We start from the raw sequence: 20,207 nt of genomic DNA, 5'->3' as shown, positions 1-20,207 counted from the left end.
TTTGTTGGTTTAAAATTTTTACATTTTGAAACCTAATATTACTGAAAGGTCCTTGGCATATGCCAATCAAAAACCAGGGACATTGTGTCCTTTATCTATCCCTCAGTTTCACTGCCTTCCTCCTCATGTTATCCATGCACATAATAAAACATTAGGAGAATTTTTAAAAAGGAGAGAGAGTGAGAGAGATTAAATATCCCAAAAGGTCAAAAATCAATGATCCTTTTACAGATGGAACTCTTGGGAAACCTTCATACTTTGCTTTTAGCCAGGGTTTCAGACTGCTTCTTGAATACTTGGTTTTTGATGATATAAATCAATAATTTCTTCAAGGGATGTCCTCTAGGGACCAAGGGATGCTACCTTTGAAATATCAAATAATCTCTGCCAGTGCAGGAAGGGATTCTAAGCATATTCTGTGGTTACGCATTGCTATGTAACAGGCAAGCATTAAATTTCAAGAATAATGATTTTCACTTTAAGACACACAACCTCCTCCAGGTTGGCAAGCGGGTGGGAAATGGGAGCCCTTACATATTGCTGGTGGAAGGAAACCTTGATATTCTCTTAGCACACAATGTGAAAATTCAAACCATGAATGAAGAAAAAACCAACTACATACACTTCAACCATTAGTAACCTAAGCAAATTATCTTTGGTGTAGTGAAAAATGGAATCTTATGAGCCTTCATTGCAATATCACTTATTTGGAAATAATCAAAAGTCCAACCATGGTAGATGGACTAAATTATCTGTACACATTCATAAATCAGAAGACTACATTCCAAATGATTTTTGCAGAAACTGTTGATACTGACTGGCATTTAAGACACAATAACATAGCCAGCTTCAAAATATGTTACCCAACATGCACGTAACAATCCCCTTTTTTAAAAGTATAATCAAACATGATAGGGGTGAGTAAAATGGAAAAAAAAATATTAACAGAGGTTATCTCTGGGTGTGGGATTGTGAATGATTTTCATTTCCTGCCTTGTGTTCTTATTTTGTTTCTCATCAAATGTTCTAAAATGAATATGCATATATTCATAATTAGATAGTATAATAAATGCTACTTTAAAAAAAAATCCCTAAAGAAAGGTTTCTAAACCTCATCACTATTGACATTGGGGGCTGGATATTTCTTTGTTGTAAGGGATAACCTGTATACTGTAGGATGTTTAGCAGCATCTCTGTCCTCCACTCACACTATGTGTCAGTAGAACGCTGTCACACAAATACACAGTTGTGACATCCAGAAATGTCACCAAACATCACCAAATATCCACTGGGAGAGGGGAGCAGAATAACTCCATATTGAGAAATCACTATGTTAAAGTAGCCATGTAGGCATGAAATTCAGAAGTCCTTAAAGGTTGAATCTAAAATAAAGAACTGTTACTAATGATAATTTCTCATGTTCTTATTTGGTATCTAACAAAAGGCAGGAGGTAAGGTAGGAAGTGAGGGATTATGCAGTTCATTTAGTTCTGTCTCCTAGCTGATAGTGAGACAGAGTTAGACCTCAACAGGTGAAAACCAGCCTTGATAGCTCCAGTTTTCTACCCATTCGCTCACTGTTGTACTGCAGAGAACATGTGATAGTGTAAGGCCTCGCAAAGATACTCCTATAGGGCAGTGAAGCCTGAGGATGTGGGGCTGAAGAGCCCTAGCACCTGAACAACCAAGCCCTTCTCCTTAAGTGTTTTAATTACCTATAAAATGCAGCTCCTATGTCCCAGGGAGTTAAGGTGACTTGTCCAATATTACACAGCTAGATCTGAATTCTGACTCTAACTTATCAAGACGATTTAACCATATCAGGCTATCTCCTCAACTTCCTTCTCCTCCTATGAAAAACATGTATATGACATGGGAAGATACCCATTGCACAGGAGTGCTATGAGATGTACACAATCAAGTGCACAGAACACTTTCTGGAAAACTTCAAAGCACTGAAGAAATACCAGGAGGTATTCTGAATAATGTCACTATTTTCACTCTGTGATAGAGGTATTTCTAAATACTGCTAAAGCTGGGAAAATACATAGAACTTGATTGCCTATATAGAATTAAGAAGTTGGGTAAGAGAACAGTTTTTAGTGAGTGCCAGCCACTGTTCTGGATAAATCTACATGTGTTGTTTAAAAAATTGTTAGTGTCAAATGTCCAAAATGAACAACTTTTCCTTAGTGGTATATTTTGCAAATAAATGAGAATGTGGGGAAATGTATGTTAGGAACCTAGAAACTGAAAGACACAGGAATTATACTAGCTAACAGTGGTGGTGGAAGGCTGAGGTTCTAAAACTAGACATCATTGTGAGACACTTCCATTATTACTTCCTTTCTGCTCTAGAAATCTATTAATATAATATGTTTGACCAATCAAGATGGTGTTATTATCCAATTAACTTATAGTTATAATATCACCTTGCATTCTAAGTCTTTAGATCGGTGCTTTGTGCCCTTCACAGTATTTCTACATCCTTAAAACAGTAGTGTGAAGTACTCAGGGCAATCTGGTTGCCAGAATTTCAGTGCTTATTCATGATAGACACATATCAGAGAAACATTCATCTGGCATCTATACCCTTCTGCACTACATTTCCCTCTGCAATTGCCATTGGCCAGGAAAGGACACTCAAACATGAGTATATAATACCCCAGGGCTTACTACTTATCTAAAGTGGTGTTACAAATCTCCCAGCACAGTGAGCTGCATTCACTTGGCTATGTCACTAATAATCTCACTTACATTAAATTCATAGACCAGGAGGAAAATTTAAGCAAATTTTCCAGACCTTGATAAATGAAGCAGAATGTTCCCAGAGTGAGGCTCAGTGGAAGGTCATAAAAGGTATCACAATAGAAAGCTAGGTCTAGACTTGGCTCTGAACTTCTTTTATTTCCTCTAGGAGACAATCTTTGCTATCCCCTCCAGGCTTTCATGTGTGATATTCACTCTGTCGAGAACACCACCTACTCCCTCCCCTCCCCTGCACACCTTACCTCAAACCACCTTCACCCATTTAACACCAGCATCAAAGTTCTGCTTTCAAGGCTTTCCAGCACATTCCTTAACTCAACTCCCAGGTCTGAGTTGAATTTCCTATCTCTGTACTCTAGTCTCCTCTTTTGATATTTACAGCCCTCTAGTGTAATTGCTGGTAACTTTTGTTTTCCAAAACAAAGTAAAGGAAGGAAAATTGTCTTATCTTCCAATATCTTGCACAGTGTGGCAAAATGATAGATTCTGAATGTAGATATATGGATGATTCCAATACACAGCCTAATCCATTTTATTATCCAGCTTTCTGATTTAGCTAGATTTTCCTGTTTAATTTATTTTTTTATTTTTTTTTATTTTTTCTTTTGAGAGAGAACATGAGAGAGGAGAAGGGGCAGGAGAGAAGGAGGGAGAGAGAGAATCTTAAGCAGACTTCACAGCCAGATTGGAGTCCTACTTGGGGCTGGATCTCATGACTGTGAGATCATGACCTGAGCCGAAATCAAGAGTGGGACACTTAACTGACTGAGCACCCAAGGGCCCCTAGATTTTACTTCTTAGAGTAACCCTTTAAGACCTAGCTGTTTAAGACAATTATTTACTTAGCTCAGGTTCCTATGGATGTGCTCAGTGATCATTCTGGTCTGGGCTGGTTCCACTAATCTCTGCTGGAATCCCTCATGGGTCAGTAGTTATCTGCCAGTTAGACAGATAATAGGCACAAGGTAATTGCTGGGTTCCCAAGAGCAGTAAAGGAGGGAAGTTCCCATTGCACAAGTATTTATCAACTCTCTGTGTGCATCGTAGACATCCCATTGGCTACAGGTCACATAACCCAGATAAATTGGGGTGGGGGCAACAATGAAATGTGAAAAGATTAGAAACCAACACTATAGCCTCCCTACACTTTTGTTTCTCAATAAATCCTATAACCAATTATTAAGTCTTCTTTTCTCCAGATATCCCCTTGTCTGCCAACATGAGAACCTTCTTTTCTTTATCGATAATAAATACAACTATGACTGTGTTCATTAATACTTTACAATGATTTACTCGAGAGCAAGTAGTGGTGGGGGAGGGGGGCAGAGAGGAGAGGAAACAAGAGTTTGAGGCAGCTTGCTAAATACATTATGCATTTCCTACTAAGCCATTCTCCAGGAACAGAGAGAACTCACTTTACAAGATCTTAAAATACAGTCGTTTGTACTATCAAAGCAAAAATACATCCCTTACTTGAAATATGTTGATTCCCTCCTCCCCTTCTACTTGCCCTAGCCTCTTTCCTTAACCTCTGATTAAATACATTTGTGACAATGAAATGTGCACCTCCAGCAGCGGCTTCTCAGTCACGAACTGAACGAGTACAACTTTTTTGGTAAAACTGATTAAAAATAAAAGTGTGTTATTTTGACCAGCTCCCTCCCTTTCCCCCACACACCCTAAATCCTTTTCATTATCCAGCTCTCCTTTCCCAAGAAATTACAGGGGGTATGTGCAGCCTTAAGTCTCTTAAGCCAACTTCAAGTGACCATGTCAGCCTGTGTTCACAAGCTTATTTCAGAGAAGCCCCCGAAACATAGGAAGGATGTGTTTACTAGAATGTGGCTCCCTGGGGATGAGCCAGGCACATCTGTAATTCTAAGGAGAGTGTAATGAGGAAAAACTGGTGGCATCCTGAATGGCTCACAGCTGTTCTGGAAGCAGATAAATAAGATGCTCGACAGGAGATCCCTAATTGGAGCCAGTTTTTCTTAAGTGGATACACAATATGGTGCAAGATTGGGTGTTGGAACGCTGATAGTGTTGTTCACATGTAACTTAGTTTGTCTTGTAAACAGTTACCATTTCAAACGGTAGTGCCTTCTTTTTTCAAAAAGGGAAAAAATGTTCACTTTGTCTTTTTTTTTTCCACACTAATTAAAGGCAAGCTAGCATTGTTTTCCCAAGGGTTTTCTCCCACAAAACCCTCCTTAGTTTGTAGACTCTCTTTCTTTCCTTTATTCTTTCCTTCTCTTCTTTCTCTTTTCCTTTCCTGCTCTTCCGTGCCTCCTTCCCTTCCTTTTTTCCTACCTCCTTTTTCTCTCTTTTTCCTCCTCTTCTGTCTTCTCCTCTCCACTTTCTTCCCTCTTCCTTTCCTTCTTTCAGTTCTTCCTATCTTTGGAGGTACCAGTTCTTCTGTGCTAGAATCAAAAACAATGAATTAATTATTCCCTTTCAGACCCTGACCACCCAACCCTAATGCTGGGATGTGCTTGCTTCAAGATGGTAGCCTTGTGGCCCTTTTGAGAAAATGTCTGTAATATTTCACTGTTTGTCTGAGAAATGGATAAATAGCTTATAACAAGATGATAAGAGATTTCATAGACACAAAAATTTTTTAATATATTCCTCCTAACATTGTGTTGTTTCCAAAGCAACTGGAAATAGTTCTCCTTTTTTGGGTGATCTGCCTCCTTTGGATTGGTGTAGGAGAAGCCACTGCTGTCATAAGGGACTTGACCCGCCTTGGACCCTAATATTAGCACCATTGTCCTGCAGAGAACTATGAGAACACTAGCTTAGAGACTATTTATCTCTAAAAAGAACAATTACATAACCAATACACAAGATAAAACTCACTTTCCTCATGTCTCCTGATGTTTGAGGTATGTGTGAGGAGGGAGAAAATATCCAGAACTTTTTCAACAGGGGGCATGCCTCCCTTCCACAAATGGGGCCTTTTACTAGTTCTCATTAAGTAAAATAAGAAATCCCTCCCAACATAGGACATTTTTGCTTTTAGAAATATTAATTGCCACTGCAATATTTTTTGTTTTTCCCTACACGACAGTATATATCCATTCTATTCAGAGCATTTCAACCCCTCACTCCTGGATGAGATACAGTCTAAATCCCATCATTGAAACTACATGTGACAAGCAAAGCTTCAACCACCTAGGCCATATTGTTCTCTGGTAAATAGAATGTACTAGAATGGTGATATTTTCATAGCTTCCTGGTCTCCCTGTGCCCTGAGTTTGGAAAGGTAGTGGGGATTCCATTCTTCTATTCCTTGAGTTGTGTACAGAATGTGGAGGCAGAATTAGTTTCTGTGAGCCAGTGTAACTCTTAAACTGAATGGGGATTTATGACAAGGAAAAATGGCATCCTTATGGCACTGACATCTTTTCCAGGTTCCCATGTGAATTATTATATGGGAAGGTAGAGTAAAATAAAACTAACTTCAAAGCAGCAATAAAGTCCACAGTGTTCACTCATTCATCAATTGCCAAGCATCATTGGAGTCCAAGCACTGCTAAATGCTAAAGATTGCAATGAGGAAAATACCACCTTGCCTTAAAAGTTCCACAATTAGAGCCTGGAAACTACGGTCAGAGAAAGAAAGAAAATGCCATTGGGTGCAGTTAGACAATCTTAATGGTCACTCTCAAAGTAGCTCCTTCTGATTTGGGAGATAAATTCTTTTGTGGGCAGCCATAAATTTTATGCAGGAAGTGCCTGCAACCTCTGTTCATGATACCTCAAGGCCAGGGAACACATTAGACAGCGTTAAGCATTTTAAATATTTATCCAAACTGATGATGATTTCTCTCACATGGATTGGTTCAATGAGAAAATATTTATACTCCTATAAGATCTTGACAGAAGGAAAGACAGAGTCCTGGATCCTGATAAGATGTTGATTATGGCATGATATTTTAGAAAAGATCCGATTTCCAAGGTTGGTTGTGGGTTGAAGGGTAGCAAGCTCTAGCACTGGATTAGCTACAGCCAATCACCAACATGCTGATACGTAGAAACCCAGACAGGTTTAAGAAAAGTATTTCTGATAAAAAATAAAATTAGAATAATGTCAGTCAAGGGATGAAAGGATATCCAGTAAGGCAGAATTTGTGAAATTCGTTTCCTCTATCAGTCATTAGCCATAAATATAATACTCACTTCCCCTTTCTCTGGAGGCCAGAGTATAGAAAGAGATTTTTCTTGACACATCCTTCTCAACTGAAAAAAAAAAAAAAGGCAAAATTTAAAAGAGCTGACTGACAGATCATTTTCAATGAAAATGTTGCTTTGTCTCTAAAATGAGAAAAATCAAATTCTAGATTGCTAACCTCACAAAGGGTGAGGCTCAAATAAAATTGTCTCCTAATACATATTTGGTGGTGACCATACATCAGCTGAACAACTTTGTTTAATACTGTCAATGGATCTGTGATACATACATTATTATTACTCCCGTATACAAATGAGGAAACTGAAGCTAACAGAGAATACATAGCATGCATAAAGTTAACAGCTAATCAGTGGCAAAACAGATATTAGAATTCTATGTTTTATGAAGTTGCATGAATTGGCTACATGAGGGCCACAATCTGCCTTTAATAAAACAATAAAGTGAATGTTGGCTCCACTTTAATTTTAACATTCTCTGATGAGTTAAAATTAAAACAAGAACACAAGGACATTTATTATTAATTACACCTTCATTCATTTTTCATTTGGGTAGACATAATCAAAAGCTAAGTGGTGACTTCCTTGTGCACTCATTTTTATAGGGTGTTTATAACTCTTTTAATAATGCAAATATTTATTATGGGCATCCCTGGAGAATCAAAGGTGCTCGATGAAGGGATTTCTAAATATCACGATCCACTGCCGAGTAAAAACACCAGGATGCTTCTACTGTGTGAAGGGTCAGAGCCACAGGGTCTGTCAGAAGGGTCACTCAGCACAAAAACAAGGCAGAAGGTTATCCAGTTTCTGGAATAAAGTAGCAGCAGGTATCATCTTCCCCAACAGAGAGGAAGCTTGAGGAGAAGTTCAGGGTAAGCAAAACTACATCACAGGCCAGAAATGGCACCAAAGACAATTATTGCACAATGGACTTGAATACTATACAGAATCAACTTTCTAAGTATTACTTTCCATACAAATTAATTCAATTCAGCTTTAATAAATATATGGGGATTTACCATACATAAACATCATTCTAAGTCCTGGAGACTCCTTAAAATAATGAATTTTGTCCTCCTGCAAAAATCTTAGTCTAGTGGTATAAGTAGGCAAAGTAGATGGCTCAGTCAGTTTAAAGAGCCCAGGGAGGCTCAGTGGGTTAAGCATCTGACTCTTGATTTTGACTCAGGTCATGATTCCAGGGTCGTGGGATCGAACCCCACATCAGGATCCATGCTGAAACATGGAGCCTGCTTAAGAGTCTGTCTCTCTCTCTCCCCCTCTCCCTCTGCCCCTGCCCCACTCACTTGTGTGTGTGCACATTCATTCTCTCTCTCTAAAAATATAATAAATAAATATAAAAATGAAAAAGAAGTAGGCAAAGTTCAACTCACTGAAGGACTTGCCTTCTCTGCTAAAGATTTGAGACTTCATTTTTATAAAAATGTTAGTTAAGCCACTGAAAGTCCATTTTCTTAAGAAAAGCATGTAATTCTCTGGTAGAAAATATAAAATGGAGCGTGGTAGGCTACATATCTGGAATCCCCTTAGGAGATTATGGCAATGGTCTAAGCAAAACCTCATGAGGATAGCATTGTAGCAGCAGCTACAGGGATGCAGTCAACACAATGGATTTGAGATATTTTTGAGGTTAAAATGAGCTAGAATTCAGGAATTATTGATGTGAGCTATAAAATAGAAAGAAACATTTAGACTGACTGTAACTTTTCTGTCTCATGTGTCTGGGAAGATGATAATAGAAAAAATTGGAGACAGGAAATAGAGAAGACATGATAAATTATTAGTTATTGAGAAAGGTGTTGAACTCCATGTTGGACATGAGTCTGATGTGCCCTTGGGCATCCTCAAAAAGATATTGTGCAGATATTTGAATATAACATAGTATCTCTGAATATTAGGTATAGCAAGTTACAACTTGTTCCTAACATCCATTCTTTTAATATATTTTATGAGTAATTGCTCTAACATATGAGCCTTATTAGCAGAAAACTCACATCCTAACTTCTGAGTTTCCTCTACTTTTTGAAGCCTCTGAGAAATTTGGGAACTTAGTCCAAAGGAGATCAGTCACAATTCCACATGCCAAGCAAAAAACATGGTTGGGTCATTGCATTTCATTTCTCATGACTGCATGATATCTCTCGTCCCTCTTGGCCCAAGAGATGATGTTTTTCCATTGCAGAAAAAGGTCTCTGAAGAAGGAAAGCCTGCAAGGAAAAATTCTTCCTCTTCTCCAAAGCTAAACTTCTCAAAGGCTGATGCAAGCTGGGACTTCCAAGTAAAGATCTTCAATGCATTCTAACATTATCAACTTACTTCTCTCCAAGCCCAGTTGTGCCAGAGTAGCTCATTACCAAAGAAATTATCACATTAGTTTCATATTGAGTCAAAACTGCCCTTTTTCAGGACCTCCAGGTCATTCCGCTATTCCAAGTGATCCAATCTATATATCCCATGTTCTCCTGAGCAACTTCTGTCTTTCCTTGACAATAATTTTAGTTGAAGCTATTCTGGTTAACAGAGAAACAAGAGCCTGCTATGAAGTACAGAAAAAAAGAAGATAGGCTTTCAATCTTTTACCTCCCAAAAGTCAGCAGGACTGCTTCACAGCTTTGCCTAGCTGGACTCACAGAGGGTAACATCCATGATCAAGCCAAAAAAGTTCCAGATCCAACTATAATTCCATGGGAAGTGCTCCTAATATTATTTTTTATCACTAAGAGAGAGCAGATTGACCCCTAACAGGAAAATACTATATACATAAGCTTCTGTAATTCACAAAAATATTGTTTCAAGACGTTTTCCCTTTGACAGTAGACTGGATGGTGGAGAGTTCTATACAAGTGGCTCCTGAATACTTCTTTATTCTCCTGTTTTCTGCCAATGGACCTGCCGGCTGAGGAAAACTGTGGTCTCCTAATGAATGGGCCTGAATAGAATACTCATCCCTTCTGTTCCTTTGTAGCTCAAACTCCATACTAATTGAACATATATGAACATTTATATTGAACAACTAGAGGAACAAGGGCTATCACTTCATAAGCAGCTCTAATGTTCTCATCACTGCCCTCAGCAATCCACACTGTTGACTAGAAGCTTCTGAGAGGTGTGTTTGTGCATAAGCAAAAGCTGGCTACGTTAAGAAGGGGCTACATTGTCTTTCTGAAAACTACCTGAATCTTGACAACAAAGGCAGCTCCATTCTATTTTTCAGGAAAACATCCTCATGGTACAGACAATAGAGAGAGCAATTCTGCATAGAAAAGAGGAAAATGGACTTGTGAAATGCAGAACATGTCTTCTTAGCAGGAGCTTTGGATTCTCCAACTACAGAGACAGAACACTGCAAAAAAAAAAAAAAATTCTAAAAGAAGGGGTTGTATACGATGCATATTGACGTTTGACATTTAAAACTTGATACCCTTTATTTCAGCAAATACTCCATAAATCTCCTAGGCAAATCATTTCCAGTTCCTGGATCTTCTTAATTGACAGTTAGCTCTTCTGTGAAGCCATATTTGCAAGTGTGGGCCATCTGACAGTGCGCACCTTCCATTCAAGGAAAGTCTTCTGTGTCTACTCTAATCTGTCTTCAACAAAGCAACAAATTCCTATTTAAAACTATTTAGCTAAATACTCCAGAGATCAAATATAATTTCCTGCAGTTGCTCTCACACTGTCATAACTCTAATTACGGCACTGTTGGGAATACTCGCTTTCTTAAAAAATGTAAAATGCAACATAAAAATTTATGAAGCAAATTATTGCAGGTATAACTGTTCAAGGGTGTAGTGGTCTCTTTGTAACTCCGTTTCCTCGACCAGTGCCCTTTTACACTTCGTTTTATGGTCAATATGATGCCTCATTGAAAAAAGAATATTAAAAATAATTTATTAAGATTAAGTTGCTTCTTTAGAAGGCACGATTTTATCTTTTTCATTTTATAAGAATCCCATTTTAATTTGCTTCCTATGTCATCTCTAGTATGAGTTTAAGGATTTAATGGAGTAAGGATTGAAGGCTGGTATCGATAAGATGAATAATTTTATATTTGAAGGATTGGTTTATTTGATATAGGAGAAAATTTCAATGGCCAATTATCCCTAGACTCCATTTAGTACAAAGTGCTGGCCAAATAGTAATTCCCATCCATCACTTACCAGCGTGAATTAGAAAACGCATCCCTGTGATTACTATTGATATATTAAAGGTATCAGATAGAAATACTGTTGTCCATTCCACAAAAGCAGAACAGATGCTTTTCCCAACAAAGCTAATTTTTAAAAAATATTAATACCTCAAAACGCAGCTCTCTGAGTATACATAACCATGTTGGCCATGTATTCAGTCAACCCTACTTATTAATCATGCCATGCCTTATCTATTGTCTGCTACTCTCTGAGGACAGTTGGTATGCTCAGTCATGCCATGCTTTGTTTGAGATCCTTTGTGGTTACATTCAAACAGCAAAATTAGAACAGGCTTTAGTGCTTAAAATAAAAATTAGTGAGATTTTATTTCAGACTTTATTAAAAATGATTAACAAAATTATCAGAAAGAAGGTTGACAAAAATGAAGGCAGAGTGACTACTATGCTCACACAAAGTCATAAGCATTTTTTTGACTTGACATATGCTAAAAGCGTGTGAATAATTTGAGGCCATTTCTAAAGTGACCTAGAATCAGAAACAGTGAGGCAACCTAATCTAGAGGGATATAAACAGATGGCCCCTAAATCCCAAGGAGAGCAAATGCTGTGTCTAAGTTTATGCAGAAAATGAATGATAAAACTGGCCTGGAACTCAGATAAAGAACATTTCATGTGAAAGCCTTTCCCAACTCTAGAATTCTCTGCTTTTGTGTTAATGCAGATTGAGTGTTATCGCAGGGAAAAATAGTTGAATAAAGAAGGTAAATTAGTCATGCACATTAGTAGGAATTATTTAATATACATTTGTGATTCAATAAATACACAGAGAGACAAACTGAGAGAAACAGAAACACAGAGAGAGACAGAGACAGAGACAAAGAGATACAGAGACAGAGAGACAGAATCTTCCATGTACTAGGCAGTCAGCCCCTACTTTTGAGGAAGCTTGTTATCTACTGGGACATAAAATAATAACACATGAATTATAATGCAATGAGGGGAGAATTTAGGCTGTTACAAAAACACATCACCTAATCCCTTATCCAGACAAGGTGATCACAGGTGGATCTTAAGAGAAGCTGATATCTAAGCTAAAACTTAAAGGATGAATTAGAATTAACCAGAAAGAAAAGAAGGAGGAAAGAGTGTTTCATATGCATTCAAAACTCTGGGAAAACCCAGGAATATCTTTGCTAGAGCATGGCATTGTGGATGGATCAGGGAGTAAGAGCAAGAAAGAAGAGACAAGAGAAGAAAGCATTAGATTATGCAGGAACAAGCAAACCACGTTCAATACTTTGGACATTATTCTGAAAGTAATGGTGAGCCATTCAAAAGTTAGGGTAGAGCAGAGCATTATCATATATGATTTTCCAAAGAATTTTCTTGTTGGATTGGAGGGAAAGACAAGTCTTAAAAGACACAAAGATGAGTTTGAAGGCTAATGAAGACATAAAGGCAATAATGGTGGTCTAGAAGAATCATGTCACTTTGGATAAGCAAAATGAATTTGAAAAAATATATAGGAAATAGAATACACAAAACTCATTGATGTGCAGGGTAACGAGTTAAGGATGAAGTCCAAGTTTCTTGACCATACAAATGGAAGATGACTGGACAATCCATTGAGAAAGGCATGTCTGGAGGAAGAGCTCTTTTCTGGAACAACTGATGTGCTCAATAATGACATGTTTTGTTTGAGGTCATTTGTGCATCCCAGTAACTACATATCCAGAGGGCACAGCTGGAGGTATACATGTGGAACTCATTACAGAGATCTGGGCAAGAAATGATGATTCAGAAATAACCAACCTAGAAACAGTAATAGTAATTAAAAGCAAAGTCAGTAGTCAAGAACACCCAGAGAAAGTGCAGATCCTAGAAAAACAGCATAAAGCAGCCAGTTTCGCTTATTCAGAAAGCTGACTTATTTAAAAAAAAAAAAAAAAAAGGGATGTTCCTTACAGAAGAGAGTCTCTACAGATCAAATTCAAAAAACAAAACTTTTAGTTCAATTTGTGTATTGGTCTAATTAGTGAGGGTTAGTCTTGAAAAATCTCTTTTGGGGGTAGGAGAAGGAGGTTAGAAATAATGCAGAATACTGGGCTCTAATTTGACTCTTGGATTTAATGCATGTGACAACTTGTCGAAGTTAAATAGCCTTCTGGGGCTTAGTTTCCTCCTGCATCAAAGAGAAAAATAACCACTAACTCAGAAAATGGCTATAAAGATTAAGTTTTGTTGGAATTGGCAGAGCCAGAATCACTTCACATAGTACCTGGCACATGATAGGAGTTGAATAAATGTTCGTTATCATTCTTTTCATTGGTTTATCCAGATGGGCCAAGTGAAATAATAAAACGTGTACACTTTATCTAATTATTTTATATATGTAAATAAAAATAAGTTTTAAAGTGAGATTCAAACTCATTTGTTGAATCAGTTTCCACATATTTGAAGAATATTTGCTTTTTACTCCAGCTCTGAAAGAAACAATTGTCTACTTATATTCAGGGTCAACTTGGTTTCATGAGCCATAATAGAGCCAGTGTTTGCAGTTCATTGAGTTAGCCACTGAGTAAGCCAAATCACCCACTAAAATGCCATGGTCTGGTTATTTAAATTATACACATTTAATCAACTTAAAAAAATGAAATACAATTGCATTCTGGATTATAGAATTGAATTTGGCATTTTACATTTTGATTGTTTTGCCACAGGTTTGAGATTGGTATTAACAACGAAGGAACATATCTGCTATTCAATTTATAATACTGAAAAATGAAAACGGGTTATTTTGTGTGGTCCAGTTTATGCACAGTAAATTCAGGATTTTAATTACAAGGTTTTAAAATAGGAATAACTCAAGTTAAAGGTTCATTGCTTCTCAGTGATCCAGGTCCTGGGTTTGAGGAAGTCATTTCCACAAAGGATACTAGATCAGTGATTCTCAAATCTCTCTGTTAATAGAGCAACTGGAAATTATGATGCTTTGCAGAACACCATAAATAATAAAATGTTAAACTTAAAAATAATTAAATACATTTCCCTATTTAATCTGATACCACCTTATATTAGCAGGAGATAATATACACTTGGTTAAGGTCACAAGGTCTAAAATCAGACTGCATTTAAAAATTTTTTCTAATGTTTATTTTTGAGAGAGAGAGACAGAGACAGAGTATGAGCATGGGAGGGATAGAGAGAGAGGGAGACACAGAATCCGAAGAGGCTCCAGGCTCTGAGCTATCCGCACAAAACCTGACGAGAGGCTCCAACTCACTAACAGAGAGTTCAGGACCTGAGCCAAAGTGGGATGCTTAACTGCTTAACCCACAGAGCCACGCAGGTACCCCGAGACTGCATTTTATAAACAGGAGCACTGAGACACAGATAAAATAGGCTCCGTGCCCAAATTATACAGTTACAAAGTGGCAAACCCAAAATTCAAGCCCAGGTAATATTAATAGCAACTCCATCAAAAAGTGTTTGTAAGACTTTGTAAGTCATGGGAAGTGTTTGGTGCAGTGCCTGGCTATTGACATTTATTGACCCTTTACTAACATGGGCAAGACACTGTACAATATTTTTTTTTTAAAAATAATAACGGAGGAAAAGATAAAAGTGAGGAAATTCCATTTAATATATAATTGTCATCCTGAAGTTTTGGAAAAGTTCTCCTTTATTTAATGACAAAATAATATTACTGCTATAGTCTCACATGATTACCAGCATACCAGCATAGGAAATACAGGCTGCCTGATTGAAAAAGCGAATTCCTTTTTTTTTTTTTAATGTTTATTTCTTTTTCAGAGAGAGAAAGAGAAAGAGCGTGTGTGAGTGGGGGAGGGGCAGAGAGAGAGAGGGACAGGATTGGAAGCTGGGCTGTGGCAGCAGTGAAGCAGGATACCCACGCAGGGCTCGAACCCAGGAACTTGATGATATGACCTGGGCTGAAGTTGGACGCTCAACCAACGCTCAACCACCCGGTGCCCCTGAGAGAGTAAACTCTAAAGGGAAATTGCCTGGAATCTAAACATAACACTGACAGTTAACAGTTGTGTTACCTTAACAAATTACATACCCTCCCTGGCCTTCTGTTGTAAAATGGAGATAATTAAAATACTAATCTGGAGAGGATTAAGTGAGTTGATATGTTAAATGAGTGTACAATAGTTCCTGGAATTAGTAGAGACTCATTTAATGCCACTTGTTGCTATTATTACTCTTTCCAGAAGAGTCCTCATACAGAGCAGACTCAGTGTAAATTCAAAGATAAAGACTCCAGGGGCGCCTGGGTGGCGCAGTCGGTTAAGCCTCCGACTTCAGCCAGGTCACGATCTCGCGGTCCGTGAGTTCGAGCCCCGTGTCAGGCTCTGGGCTGATGGCTCAGAGTCTGGAGCCTGTTTCCGATTCTGTGTCTCCCTCTCTCTCTGCCCATCCCCCGTTCATGCTCTGTCTCTCTCTGTCCCAAAAATAAATAAACGTTGAAAAAAAAATTTTTTAAAGATAAAGACTCCATAGCTGACCAAAACCTAACATACATACGTACATGGACATATAAATCAGGAAACTACTCTTCCACTGTGAATAATTCACATAATTTAAAAATCGGGCTACTTTTATGGTTTAAAATTAGAATATAAAGGAATATGCTAACAAACTTTTTTTGTGTGTGCAGACTACAATGACATAGAAAAAAAAAACCCTAAAAGGTACAAATGTTATTATAAAGAAGAAATGGAATATCAAGTACATTCTAACCTGGAAAGGCACACACATATATACACACACACACACACACACAAACTCTGTGCGTTTTGCTCTCCCTTTCAGGATCTCTTTTCTCCTGATTTTTCACATCTGCTTTTTCCTCACCCTTCAAGTCTTGCCTGAATACCACCTTCTCAGGAAGAGCATCCTTGATCCCTGCTTAGAAAAAGCCTCCCTTTTTCATTCACAATAGCACGTCCATTCTGTTTATTTTCTCCATGACACCAACAATAGCTAATTATTCTATATGTTTGATTGCTTTTTTTGTTTTGTTTTGTTTTGTTTTGTTTTTTATCATCCCTACTAGAACAAAACTCATTTAGGAGTGGGATTTCTCTAAATTGAGTCATTGCTCATTCATCAATTGCTTAATCCAGTATTTGGTACATATTGGCAACTAACAAATATTTGATGACTAAATTAATAAGGGAATATTACCTTTATATTCCCCTCATATTGGGTACTTTATCTGCAGAAAGATCCAATAATTTGGTCCTGAATTCCAAATACCAGCTTTGGACATTTCTGCTGAGACTTCATGGACTTCTTTGGCCAGCCAGGAGCTCAGGAAGAAGAGTGAGGTGGGTGGGGCCTAAGAAAAGGGAGAGAGGAGGTCCCTGTGGTGAGAAAAGTAGTGGGGACACACAAGGGAGTTCAAACAGAGGTCTGCACGCACTGGAGTCATTAGAGCCACTATTAGCTCCTGTCTGATTGTGGAATAGACCCTTACATGTTCTGTCTCAGATTCCTCCATTTGACAACCATAGAGGTCTTCCTGAGCAATCTCACCAAGTTTGCCTGCTCAGGGGGGCTCTGCAATGGCTCCGCAAGGCCTTCTGGATAAAGCACAAGCCTGTGGCAGAAACATCAGGAAGGGCCTTCTTCATCAGGCTGCACAATTCTCTGGTCTTTTCCTTCACAGCTTCAGCAGGGACTCAGAACCAGTAGGATGGATGCATTAGGTGGAACATTTGCCATTCCAAGAACTTCCCACTCTCTCCCATTTATCCGTGGCTTTGCACATACCATTCTGCCTAGAATATTCATCCTTATCTTTCAAAATAAGCACCTCAGGTTCAGAATGGAATACCACAAGACATTTGTCCTTCGACATAGCTTACAGATATACTTCCCCGTTTTTCATAGCTATCCTTTGAGTATGCATCAATGAGATGAAACATACACATGAACACAAAGACCCTTGTTAAAAAAGGAGCATTAGGCCTCTGAGGAAGTCTAAACATTCATAGTCAGAAATACAAACCACTGTCCTAGCTACAACATAATCTGTACTACTTCCTTGGTTATCAATTGAGACAGCAGATTACATTCTTATGTGGAGTGCTAATCACTTCCGTATTTTTCAGTATTATGCTTTCCAATTACATCCTGAGGCTTCTCAGTGTTCTTTCCACTACACAGTCATCTATCCCTTGATGGCCATCTACTTGTCAAAATACACAAAAAATTGTCAGAAGCTTCAAAATTAGGATTGTTGCAGTCATCATCACTGTTCTTATTGTTTCTCAAATGAGTTAAAAGTTTGGTACAGGACATTCTCTATAGTTTCTGAAGATACAAAAAAGCACATTAAGGCTTCCCCTATGCATTCACATTTCAATATTCAATAACTGAGAAGCCAAATATAAGTCATTGTAACACACATGAACCAGAAAAACTGGAGAGGGCAAAGGAGTATGTGAGAAGAAACGAATGTATGGAAACATATGTGATAGTATAAGTGTGCTTGTGTATGTGTACTGGTGTGTGTGTGTGGGGGGGGTTATATGTGAGCTGTATTAATGTAAAAAACTAGACAAAATTGCATATGCAGACATATACGTTTAGGTCTGTATATATACGTATACAGCTATATGCATACATATATGTGTACACACACACACACACACACACACACACACAATTGATTCCTCCTATTTGTAGGAGTTATGCTTTATAAATCTTCCATAAACACTGAATTAGCAAAATACTGGACCATTGCTACTTGAGTAAACACAAGGTTAGGTTCCTGTGAGCATCCTGTCATGTCTTCATCAACTGATTAATACATATCCTTGTTTGATGTGTGTTTCTGCTTAAAGACACCTTATTTAATATGTACTGTTAATTTATCAACACTGAACACACAACCAACAGCTCTGTAAGTCATGCATGAATGAAGCTTATCTAACACATGTATTTTCTCTCTAAGACACATCCCAGCCTTCTTGCCCTTTGGCAACACTAGACAGTGCTTCAGCCCTATGCTTAGGGGCCATCTTAAACTGCAAAATCATCAACAAAAGTTACAAAAATCAAGCACTGTAGCACTAAATAGATCACAGAAAGGTCTTGTTTACAATATTAGAGCTGAAACAAGAAAGCAGACAGTATGGACTTGTTGAGCATCAGCTAGGAACGTGCAGTGCACATTGGGCAACTCAAATGTTTTTGCTGCTTACCACAGGTGCATGTCTACAAATGGCCACAAAAGCGTGTCAAGTATTGATTTAGGGGTTACAAATATATTTTAGCGAATAGGTGAATGGACAAATACAAAATCTGTGAAGAAGGAATGATTGTCATGTGTATACGTGTGTGTGTGTGTGTGTGTGTGTGTGTGTGTGTGTGTGTGCAGAAAGACAATCTTCCATATGAATGACATCTGTAGGGTCAATGTTCATCTTGTATCTTACTTACTTAACACATAAGAGAACCTAGGAAGTATGATTAAAATAAAAGAAAGAACAGAAACCCTCACATCTTTCCCAGGTAATCAATTTAATCATGGTCCTTGAAATGGTGGCTAGAGGCTTATTTTAGAGAGATTAGGTTTCTATTACTTCTCCTTCTTTTCAAATGTATAACACTGCTTCTTCTTGAAAGATAAAGATACACAGAATCATTGGTAAAATATGGAAAAACTCAAAAACTATAAAGTGCAAATCACCAGTTTTCCTATGATGAAAAAAAGATCATTAAAAATTTGCTGCATTTCCTCTGTTTTCTTTTCATGCAATGCATATACAGGTGTGTAAACATTTTTAAAAATAAATTGGAATTATACTGTTTTCTATCCTTTTATTGTTTTTTTTAATATTAATGCTATATCGACATCCCCCTCATCATTGTATTTCATCTTACAGATTCTTCCTGATCACGCTTTTCTGATGGACATGCACATCTGAGACTGCACAATTCACTCTAGGATTCAGCAAATGCCTTAGCTGAATAAATGCATGTGACGGCCTCTACTGGGGAGACTTAGAAGAAAAAAATACATATAAAGACTGTACTGCTCGACTTTTTTCTTTAATTTTTGTATTCCTTGAGAGATCCTCACTTAGCTAAAGAAGAAGAAGAAGAAGATGAAGAAGAAGAGCAGAAGGAAAAAAAGAATCATTCCCAAAGGTGTAAGAAAGCTTACCCTAAAATAGATTGCCTATATCATAATTGACCTTTGCATAAATGCATGCATTTGATAGCAATGCGGTTCAATCAAATTTCACAAGCAGACATACACAATTTAAATGGCAGAATTAAAGTTTTAAAATGCACATTTTAGTAACTCTCCAAAAGCCAAAAAGTTCAATCTTCATGTTCAGTCTCTTAAGACATTATTGTTTTCCAATACAATGAAAGTTAATGGTGGACTTTTCTATCTTTGTGAATTACAAAAGGTATTCTAGGCTGGAAGAAAGGAGCAATTCCCCCTCTTTTGTTCTCTGGGCTGTGGCATGATTATCTTACAACAGGCGATTACTAAGCAAACTTAATCAACTACAAAAATATATAACGCTATCATAGCAAAATTCTCAGATAGGCTCAATTGATACTTAAAATTTCCAATTTTTCTTGTTTAATATTTTAATCTTTACCCTAACAAGAAGAAACTACATATTTTTAAAAAAGAAAGAAAACTGAGATAATTATGAATAATTAAGTGAATTGAGTCCACTTCTTAAAATACCATTAGCACATACATAATTTGTTTATTATGTGAAAAGAATTAATTAACTCATAAGAAAGTGTTACAGAGGGAAAAGTTAACATGTCATATGCTGACATAGTCTAGATTCTTTGAATGCCTTTTCAACTGCCTGGTGGTCATTAGGAAAACGCTGAGATTAAGCCAATTTTAGGCTGTTAATCCCAAAATATATCCAAAAAGTTAATTATTAAAAATTATTCACATATTGAAATGTACTAAATTAACATGGGAGTCATTTTTATTAAATATAAATTAAAAGAAATGTTATTTCTGGTACCCCCCCAACATGAAAAATAATACTATTATTGC

The 20,207-nt window shown here is 37.4% G+C and overlaps 1 long non-coding RNA gene across 1 annotated transcript; it reads left to right on the top strand.

Moving 5' to 3' along the window:
• Positions 1 to 5,831: 5,831 nt before the first annotated feature.
• LOC121010021 (uncharacterized) lies at positions 5,832 to 19,210 on the top strand. Its single transcript, XR_005780970.1, has 2 exons — positions 5,832 to 5,963; positions 19,054 to 19,210. It is a non-coding gene; the product is annotated as an uncharacterized LOC121010021 (long non-coding RNA).
• The last annotated feature ends 997 nt before the right edge of the window (positions 19,211 to 20,207 follow it).

This window comes from Herpailurus yagouaroundi, unplaced genomic scaffold (assembly GCF_014898765.1).
Source record: "Herpailurus yagouaroundi ecotype Mexico unplaced genomic scaffold, PumYag 190, whole genome shotgun sequence".
Lineage (NCBI taxonomy): Eukaryota > Metazoa > Chordata > Mammalia > Carnivora > Felidae > Herpailurus > Herpailurus yagouaroundi.
This window is presented reverse-complemented; position numbering and strand designations above follow the sequence as displayed.